This window comes from Olea europaea, unplaced genomic scaffold (genome assembly GCF_002742605.1).
Source record: "Olea europaea var. sylvestris unplaced genomic scaffold, O_europaea_v1 scaffold759, whole genome shotgun sequence".
NCBI lineage: Eukaryota > Viridiplantae > Streptophyta > Magnoliopsida > Lamiales > Oleaceae > Olea > Olea europaea.
The window spans coordinates 140,097-151,481 of NW_019266002.1; the positions used below are offsets into that span (position 1 = coordinate 140,097).

General features: G+C 32.8%; 1 long non-coding RNA gene and 1 pseudogene across 2 annotated transcripts; one reads left to right on the top strand and one right to left on the bottom strand.

The window, feature by feature from the left end:
* Window positions 1-6: 6 nt before the first annotated feature.
* Window positions 7-9,252, bottom strand: LOC111391147 (annotated as a pseudogene).
* Window positions 2,547-4,587, top strand: LOC111391148. Of its 2 annotated transcripts, none has more exons than XR_002702071.1 (2): window positions 2,547-2,890; window positions 2,997-4,587. It is a non-coding gene; the product is annotated as an uncharacterized LOC111391148 (long non-coding RNA). The 2 variants fall into 2 exon arrangements; XR_002702072.1 differs by having other exon boundaries at window positions 2,859-2,900.
* Window positions 9,253-11,385: the final 2,133 nt, after the last annotated feature.

Sequence of the window (11,385 nt, forward strand, 5' to 3'; positions counted from 1 at the left end):
AAAAAAAAAAACATGGGTAGAACAACCTACTTCACAACATTGAACGTAGCACAAAGGTTGGGAAATCATGACTGGACACTCTCCATCTCATCATATTCAGCAAACTCTCCTTCCATCAAGTCAATGTCGTCGAATTTTGTTCCTTCAATCTACACAAAAGATAAAATGTATGAATAAAACAAAATAAACGAGACCAGAATCTTAAGTCAGCAAATGAAAGATGTAAGATAATGATACTGTACACCACACACATTTATGGATTTTGACTGAATGTTGAAGGGAAGAAATTCCATGGGAAATGCCCAATGTACAGGGCTTTTCTCACAGATCACTTACAGGGCCCCTCACAGTGCAGGGGCTCCACCTGTATTTAAAAAAAAAAAAAAAAAGTATGCAGGCCCCATGTTTGTGTGTTGCCTGACAGCACCCTGATTCTGCTAGTTCTGTAAGGGTAGCACTGCTCAAAATTCCATAAGAACGCTTACAGTGAGATATGCCACATTTTAGCCGATTATGAATTGACAAAACATCATTTGGGAATAAAGTAAAGGCAATTTAGAGGAAATATTGCTATCTTGAAACTTTTTAAGTGTTTATTTATCTGCCCGTGTATGATTTGCATTCGTAGCATTCAAATGGGTTATAAATATAGCACATAAATGGACATAAAACTATTACATTATCACATTTATGCTGATTAACAATTTTTACTAGCATAAAAACAGATTGTAAGGTAAAATACATATTAAATTGAAAGCTAACAGTGTCTACAAATCACATCAACCCATTTCAAAAACAAAGTGCAGCAGGAATGTGCATCATGGCAAGTTAACCAAACGTAATTAGGAAGAAAGACACCCTGGAAAAAAATAGCATTCAATTTGGCTACCTTCACAAAATTAATAGTTGCAGTAACATGCAAGTGAAACGAGATTTCAGATAATAGAAGAGATCCACAGCTTTGAGAACACATTTTGTAATGTTCATTAATACAAGAAATGCAACAGTACTCATAACATTAGTAAGATGCAGTTTCTAGCCAAAAATGAAATTTTAAAAATAATAAAAATAAAAATAAAAAGGAAGGAACTGCAATCAGATAAAGCTATTCAGCCCAAAGCCAGGAAAAAGAAATAATAACACAATTTGAGTGTAAAAGTGCTCATGTGCAATAACTCCCTTTTCCCTCCATGTATTGCAGTCTGATCATTGCAGTTGTTTTAATTTAAATTGGGATAACAAATCTCGGAAATTGAAAGGTCGGCATGAAAAGCAGAACAAAAAAAAGATTCAAATGCAACTTAATTTTGGGAACTCCTTGTCACATAGTTTAGAGCATTTATCAAAGTTACAGCTCAGTTACAAAAAAAAATTAGGAGTTACTACCCAAAAAATCCTGAAAAAGTGGAAGAGAATCAATTGGTCAGAAACTTACAGGTTCCAACAGACGATCTTACAATAACTAAAAGCACAACGGTTTTAGTGATTATTGCACCATTCTAAATGTCCGAAGACGTCAGCAAATTTTTATACCACCTCCTCCCTCCAGAGAAAGGATTATTTTACACCCCAGAAATCGAAAGAGTAAAAGGGAAACATATCTGAGGAGCATTTGCAATTGATAAATTTATTAAGCTGAGACTATAATTGCATATTGCAGCTACAAAAATCCATTTATCGCTCTAGTATGGTTGTGCTGCTACTCCAAAAAGATGTAACATTCTAAATTGCACACCATTGGAGCCAAAGTTTAAGCATGGTGAGCACTTCTTCTCCAAACACACTAACTAAAAGTATGCACATGGAGGAAGGGAAAGAATAATCAAATAGCAGAAGTCAAAAGAATCCAACAGGCAAAACATCAGGATTCATATAAAGTAGGCTCAAAACTCACTAAGATCGCAAATTAAAATAAGATCATTTAGAAAAGCAAAAAGTATCATCGACTGCATCATTTACTCGAGCAATATCTTACAGATTCAGCTTTCCACCCACTGCCAAATACAAAATCTACAGGCTCAAAACCTCTGAAGTCGAACAACATCTGAGGTGCATACTTTCCAGCTTCAGCATGGTCCTGAGTAAGAGGAGAGCCTCGGCCAGTGACCATAGTAACAATTCCTTCCCTAGAACAAAATTTACACTGGGTTGGAAAGAAATGAAATAGAATGATTAGTACTACAAATAATTCATACCAAAAAAGTAAATAAATAAACATAAATGAGGACCCAAAACTGACTAAACATGACAACAGATTAAAAATGAGAAGATAGATCAAGTTAATATTTATTAAACAATTCAAGCTTTTCACACTTCAATTCTCGTGAATACTTACAAGACCTTTTCTCTCCGCACAACATTCCTCAGAGAAAACAATTTGATCTCTAATTTGATCACAGAGTCTGTATCCTAGAACGTGTCACATGTGCTCATATATTTAGCATGCACAGATAATCACAAACTGTTACAACCCACATTATTTAGTCAAAAGTCAAGAGTTGAATTTTCAAAGTCAAAGTCACATAGGGACTTAAATGAAATAAATGACTTTATTGGGACTTGAATTGACTAAAATATTTTATTGGGATTTATTTTGCAATTGACAATATATGAGGGTTATATTGGATACAATTGGAAGTTGAAAATTTACTTATACATTTTTGGGAAGTTTAGAATTTAAATGTTAGCTCATATTAGAGAAGAGGGACTTTTCTTGCAAATTGGAGTTAGTGGGTTTTTAATGCCTTTAACCATCACTTTTTCTCTCATAAATCACACACACACACACACACTAGAAGAAAGAAAGAACCGGCAGAGAAGAAAAAAAGGGAAAGAAAAGAGGGAAGAAAAAGAAAAAGGAAAAAAGGAAGAAGAGAAAGAAAGGAAAGAGGTAGTTCAAGGTTCATTTCCATTTTTCCTCTCTTTTTATTTTCTTCAAGAGGTAGATATATTTTATGTTAAATTCTAAGGTTTTATTTTGGCTCGAAAATTTTCAGATGTTTGAGAGGAATACTACTTGGAGCTCAAGTTATTGATTCTTGAATTTCTATCTACACTAAGATAAGGAGATATTAATTTTTTTTGGGCAAACCCTAGTTTTTAAATTTGATGATTGAGCATGGATTATTTGTGAAAATGATTACATTAATGGAATTATTCACTTAGAAGAATGATTTTGGGGAATGATAGATATATTAATTTGGTTGTATTATGATTTCTCGTTTTTCACTAAAATGAAAGGGACAAATATTGTTATGATTGTAATAAAGTTAAATTTGGATGTGGTATATGATTGTGAAGGTATTAGAAAGTGGAAATTAGCTTCGATTGATTAAAGAAAATTTAGGAAAATTTCGCAAGTCTCGGGGAATTTAGTTTAATTATTATATCATTAGAGATTAAATGTTTCTTTATTTTAATAGTGATTAAATTAGTTATTTGTAACGTATTACAGGTGGTGACGAAGAATTGGAAAAACTTACCGACCGGTCTAGTCTGTAGCTCGTATTGAATGAGTGGATAAAACTTATTTTTCAGAAATAAGTCTTCTTTAAATTTTAAAGTTATTTATTTTATAAAATTGACTTCATAGCATGATTTTCAAAATAAAATGGATTTTATTATCAATTGCTTTTAAAGTTAAATTTAGTTCAGTTAAATTATTTTAGTAGCATGTTATATTCTTATTACATGTTTCAGCATATTTAAAGTTATTTTCTAAAAACCACCAGAAAGTACCCAGGTGATTTTACTCTCGTTTGCACTGGTGTGAATATGTTTCCATAGTGTATGATTTCATATGGTTATTTTACCCACTCCGCGCTGGTGTGAATGTGTTTTCACAGCGTATGATCAGTATAGTGATTTTACCCGCTCTGCACTATCGTGAATGTGTTTCCATAGTGTATGACCAGATTATTAGAGGTCTTTGGGACCCACTCTCATACACACATAGGCTTTTGGCCGTGTACTAGGGTGATTAGCCTTTGGGGCAGCTCTACGTACGTATGACCAGATTATCAGCTATCAAATTATCAGATTTGAATGACTTTGCCTTGTACATCGAGATTACTCTGTACATGAGTAAGGCTATTCATTGGGTACTCTTTTTGGTGTGATTTTTCAGTATTTATTCAGTTCTCAGATTTTAGATTATGGAATTCAGTTAATACGGCTTTCAGAATAAAGCTTTCAGCTTATAGTATTGACCAATAGCAATATTTCAAAGATTTTCATGAATATCAGATTATTTGTTAACTTTACATCTACTTATCTAGAATTAAGAGCAAAGAATTGTATGATGCAATCATGTTTTGGTTTTAACAGTGTTACCAGATTTCAGAATTTTTTCAAAGATTTAATAAAGCTAGAATTTTCAGAAAATATGTAGAAATGGAAAAAGTATATTTATTCACAAATTATCCACTCACTGAATTATAGGCTCACATTTTTTTTACAATTTCTCTTATCAGATAGTAGCTGAGTTGAGCACTACTAGGCCAGTTGATCTATCGAGTTGAACTATAAATTGTCAAGTATTGTATGACTCATCTTATCACTTTAATAGTTCATATTTTGAAATAGACACCTTTTTTGGTCAGAAGTTAGTTCCATGTTTTGGGCCTGTTATGTTTTGTATTTATTATGCATTTTGGGTACTGTGGTTTATAAATTGTTGCAAAGGTCAAATTGCCAGTGTTGTATTTGAATAGTTGATTTTCTGTGAGCCAGTGTACCCTATTTTAAACTATATATATCTGTTTGGGATATTGGATTATATATTTCAGGTGATTTTAGTCTATAATTCAGGGGGAACTCTGCCAAAATTTTTACAAAGCATATCATAGTCAATACAAGTCAATGTTGCCTTGATGGTGGGTCCGGTACTTAACTGGTATCTACCATCGACGCACGACACGTGTCGGGTCTATTAGGATGATTCGGGACGGGTCGTGTCACAAACACCCAAGTATAAAAGTAATTTTAATGACGAATAGAAGGTTATACAAGAGCAAGAGCGGAGGTGTGAAATTATACCTTCTGCACAAGATGGACATCACTTTTCCCTTTTGCAGAAGGAATAGTTTCGTTCAAGCTCACACAAGTCTCTTTCTGGGTTACCTCTCCACAATTTCCACATTTCAGCTGCACAAATTGAATAAAATGAAAATACTTAAAGCTCAACATGCACATAATTTTTCTTTAAACAATGATGGTCAAACCAGCTTTAAGTAGATTAAGAGCATGTTTGGGAAGTGTTAAACGGTTTAAATCATAAATAGATAGAAATAAGTGATGGATAAGTGATTAGTACATGTGAATCCCTCGAAATATGTAGATAAAAAGTTGCTTGAGCGTTTATAAGCAGTTTACAAACATGAGCCAAACATAGGCTACGAATGAGACTTGATTCGTAAATTGCTTCAGATTACTCCTATATAAGAATGAAAATCAGGCTGTCTTCAACTCTAATAAGGACATAAAAAAGAGAGAAGAATAGCAGTGCATAAACTAAATGAAGTATGACATTCAAGAGGAAAAAATAATGGTAGAGAAGACAACTACAACATATAGGCCCTGTTTGGTACCTATTTTTGTAAGAATGAGAATGAAAAATATAGTCGTTATGAACCTACACAAGAGATAGAAAGTCAAATATGGTGACTTGATGTGATGAATAACGGCCATATTTTTCATTTTTGTGGCCAAGGAATGAGAATCAAAATGGGGCATAATTATTATTATTATTTTTTTTTTGTCAGTCACAACAAAGAGTGAATAGCATGTTATCTTCAATTAATACGAGATGAATGCTTCCAAAATAAGCTATTGAATGGTCTAAAAACACACTGTGCTTCTAATAGGCCATCAAATTATAGATACTTTTTGTTGTTGGAGACTAACTCTAACCTGTCAAGTTAACTTGAACAAATATGGTTGAGTCTATAAAGTTAAATTGACAAGGTCAAGTTTCGGAGCAATGCCACCATCATTATTTTCATCATCTTCTTCTCTTCCTCTGGTACTTTTTTTATGTCCGAATATACAAACAGCCCAACTCTGAGAAGCACCGACACGCTGCCATCGTTAGCGTATCGATGTCTGATACATGTCGAACACCGGTAAATCTCCGACACGTCGTCGACAAGTGTCGGAAGTCCCTTGCAGCGTATCGGAGATGAAGAAGAAATTAACTCGACGGTTGAAAACAGTAAGCAAAATCGGAGGCTGCCACGCTCATGAAGAATAAATGCAAAGACGTTGAGGAAGAAGAAGAAATGTAGAAGAGAAAATGAAGAGGCATTGTAGGTGTTTGGACTTTGGGTGGTACACCGTATTATTGAAATCCACTATTCAAGTCAAATGTGTTGGGCATTTAGAGATCTCATTTCATAAATCATAGGTTAAGTTTATTATTTCAAAAATCAGATATTTTATTAACTAATTAATATATTTTAAATATTAATAATTATATTACAATATTAAATATACATATTATCCTACCAAACCCTAAATTTATCTTCATTCCTCCCTTTCATTTTCTCTCTCTATATCTCACCTCCACCGCCTCTCCTTATCCCTCTCTTTGCCGAACCATTACTCATTGTTGATAGTGCCGACGGTGGATTTCTTGTCTCTTTCTTCGCGCACCACCGCTATCTCCGATCTCTCTCTTTGCCGCCCCATCTCCTGTCTCTCTCTTCACCACTGTTGTCTCTCTCTTCCTGCAAACAGAACCACCGCCACTTCCTCTGCTCGACATTTTCTCTATTTCATTTATTTTCTTGTGTTGATTTGTTGTGCGGGTAGGTGACTATTGATATTGCAGGCGATGGATTTAGGACTTTTATTGGTGAGGGTTGAGGTAGGTTATTGTTGATAGTGCCGACGGTGGATTTGGAGACTTTTTTAGTGAGGGTTGTGTTTGTGGTATGGTGGAGATGGGGGCTGTTAGGGATGTCGCTTGTGCAGTAGTGCAATGAGTTCTGTGATGCAGTGGGTGTGGCGATGGTGGTTCTATGATGTTGTACGTGTAGCTATGGTGAATCTGTGATGCTTTGGGTGTGGCGGTGGTGATGGTGCTACTGTGATGTTGTGGGTGTGGTAGTGGTGGTGGTTGTTCTGGTGCGTAACAATTTTGTTGGCGTTGCGGCTGATGATAGTGGTGAGGTGGATGTCACAAGTGCTGGTGATGGTCATAAATTATTTGGTTGACCGTGACCATTAAATTGGTTATTTTGTGACCAATAAACAATATGTGATCAATACAAAATATAAATTATGATCAAGAAATAATGTGTGACCTAAAAAATTGTTAATCTGTGATTGATAATTTAATAATTTGTGACTGTGTGATAAGTTGTGACTTATAATATTTGTGATTTATGACCAATAAATAAACCGTGATTTATAAATTTTTTATTTGTGATCGATGAACGAACTGTGATATATAAAATTTTTGAATTATAACCGTAAAATAATTTGTAACATAAAATTTCTAATTTGTGTTCAAAAACTAATAAATGACTGATAAAATCATTAATTTGTGGCCAAATTATATAGATCTGTGACCTAAATATATGTAATTAATAAAATAACTAATTAGTTAAATCATAAATAAATTTTAATAAAAATATTATTTTTGAAATTTAAAACTTGTTTTCTTGATTTTGAAACATGTGATAGTTAGACTCTTATGAATTTTCTCCTTTTAAATAACTATTTGACAGGTTTTCTTTTTAGTTTTACCCTCAACAAACCAAACATTTATTTTTTTACCATTTTACCCCAATAAAAAGTAAAACTTACAAGGACGTCAAATCCTCAATCCCGTTTCTTGTAATGGTAATACACGAAAATTGCAAAAAAAAAAAAAAAAGAAAAGAAAAAAAAAAAAAAAGAAAAGGGGAAGATCCAAGAGCATAAAATCGGGGGAGTCTTTAGGTGTCTCAGCAAATTTCTTAGCCTGGTTAATTGTGATAGAAAGATCTATAAATATATATATATATATATATATATATATATATATTACTTAAAACTATTAAATTAAAAAAATAATATTTTAATCAACATGTCGACTACACATCGTGTCAGAACTTTTTTCAAAAAATCACTGTCTTAATTGAGCCCCATATCACTAAGCTAAACTTTGTCTTGCAGACATGTAGGCACTTGAGCACCCTCCCTTTACATATCCATTATAAAGATGAGTTCTACTCAATTTGCTTGTAAACTGGTATTCATGCGACCATCTTTATGGGAATGTTGAAATGGAGCAACCTGGAGGCTGCTACCATATGAAAAAGAAGTCTGGATTGTGATGATCTGACATAATCAATCGTAAGCATTTGGACTCCTTCCCCTCATCACAAGGCAGTTTAAAAGGAAAATTCTAGCGAACTTGCTTTTAACAAATTATACTACATGCATATAAAGATACACCACAAGTGATGTGAAATTACAAATCAATTACGCATATGTAGAAATGCTGGATAAATAACAACTGTAACTATTAATACACCAACAGTAGTAACCAAAGCGGTAAGTACAATTTACAAAATCACTAAAAATTTCAATCAGTAAGATCAGATTCCACTCATATTTGTCATAGCACCAAAACAAAATCATATATTTAAATATATGCTAACAAAAAAGTCAAAAACTAGAAATATAAGGAAAATCAAACCATTAACTCCACATATTCTGAGAAATATCAACAAAAATACTATCGAAGCTAACTCAAATATAAAATCCACTTTATTACGTGAAAAAGCTAAAATACGCGCATAAAGATGAAAAAATATATATATACCTTGAAGTAATAGGTGAAGTTAGGGTCATCGCAACCGCCTTGAGGCTGAGGTCAGTGAGAGTCTCGAGTTCTGCGGCGATCATCAACATGTAGTTCACCATTTTTCTCCAGAATTAGCTTCAAATCAACGCTTCTCATTCTTACGGTGTGGTGTGTCTGTATAAGATTCTGTGATTGTTGCAGGGGCTCACGCTTTTCTTTTCTCTACTGTGGTCAACTGTGCAGTGCCTGGTAATAGCATAAAAGCCTTTCCAGATAGTTTCGTCAGGTGGTATTTTGAATTGATCGCTTGATGATCTTTGGAAAACCAGAATCCGAAAATCAATTTTCCTGTCATTTTAGTCTGGCCCACGTGAAATTATTTTGTCCTTAAATGCAAAGCAATATGTGCAAATGTCATATTTGCCCTCATTTAAGCTGCTGTCTGCCGAAGGTAGGATGTTGTGTATGTATGCTAAGGTCATCTCCAACCCAGCACCAAATTTTGCACCAAATTTTGCACTAAATCTTGCACCAAACCAAAATTCTTCTCCAACCATTTCACCAAAATTTACACCAAATGAACAGTGATTTATTATTTTATTCATTCTTTCGATTTTTAACAATATATTTATTTTAAAATATTATTTATTTATTTATTTATTTTATAACTATATATATTACTAAATCATAACTTCATTAAATTAAAACTTCACATGTCATATATATTATGTTAAATTGACAAAAATAATTGATTATATTATTAATTTATGATAAACAATTACGTTAAATTTACAAAAATAATAAACTTTAATAATATAAACTTTACATTAAATTTAATTTTAAACGTAAACTTTACTAATTTAACTTTTCGTTAAATTAACAATTACGTTAATTATTATTGATTATATTATTAAAAATAATAAACTTTAATAATATAATTAATAGTGTAATTAATTAAGTAATTATTATTATTATCATCATTATCATTATCATTATTATTATAGAATGAAAATGACACAAATGTCCTTAATCATTATCTTTAAAAAAAGAAAAATAAGGGTAAAATGGACATTGCACCATTTGGTGCAAAATGGTGCAACATGAATAGTGTTGCACCATATTTGGTGCAATACTATTCATTACACCATTTTTTGCACCAAAATTTGGTGCAATGGTGCAATGGTTGGAGGAAGTTTGCACCAAATTTTGGTGCAATTTGGTGCAATGGTGCGAGGGTTGGAGTTGCCCTAAACCTAATTACTTAGGGCCCAAATAAATTTGAGAACTTAATTATTAGAGTAATGCTATTCAATTTTAGTGGTGCTCGGCACCAATTTAGTTGGCTGCACCTGGGCATTGGGACCCACATCCTACATGGCAAATTATATTCTTTTTAAAAAATAATAAATATGATGTTTTCTCTCAAAATGACGTACACCTTATAAATTCCCAATGCAACGAACATTCATTTTTATTTCTTCTTTTCATTGGAAAAGGATTTTTCTCTCACCACTATCGTCACTTTCTATTCTCTTTCAATATATATATATATATATATATAGAAGATGCAAGCACATGATGTTGGGATGATTTTTTATCATTGGACAGTCTTTTTGTGTATCATATTCTATACAAGAAATAAGAAGGTATTGGAGTTAAAAAAAGGAAACAACACAATCATCTGGGGACTTAACATTTGTTTGCTTGTCATATTCTCGAGCCGGAAATTCGACGTGTCTAATACTAAATTACCTCAATCCTAATCTATTGATGAAAGTAGGGTGCAACACCAAGGTTAATGCTTCTATATTTAAAGATGGAAAGTGCAAGATTAATTCTATTATTCTTGAGCATAATCATGGGTTAAGTCCTCAAAATTCATGATTTTACTTGTGCAATATGAAAATTAGTAAATATGCTAAAAGACTTGAATTGAATGATCCAGCTGTGATTAAGGTTGTCAATTTGATTTACCATCTTTGGTGGCCCGTGGCTTGGCTCCGACAAAGTTCAAGTTGGTCCTGCCTTCGAGCCTCATTTTGGGACGTAGGCCCTAGCCGAGTTGGCCCAAACACAGGCCAAAAAAGCAGCTAGGGCTGCCTCAGAAACAATCAGTAGTAGCTACTATTTCTAAAACAGGTAGCTATAGCTGCCTTTAATACAAAAATAGAAGGTAGTCACCTTTAGAAAAAGGTAGTTGTAACATCAAATTCAAATTTTGTAGAAATGGATATTTCTTGTTATAAATATGAGGTAAAATTTTTGGTTTCATATCAACATACTTCAATAATATTGAAATTGCAATATTTTATTTTTGAAGTTCATTCTACAACTTCTTTGCTATAATATTTAATATTTTTTACTCTAATATTTAGTATATTTTGTTATAATGGACACAAATGGATTTTCCTACATTGATTATAGCTGGTCCCAAGGCATAAAAAAGGATGAGTATTGTAACTTTCATTTAATTTACAATTTGTATTAATTGCACATATTTTAAATTATTTAAAAAAATTAGAATGTCAAGAATTGAAAAAAAAAAAAAAACAGAATCCAAGCTTCAAATTTTCGATCGAGCTTTGGCTTAA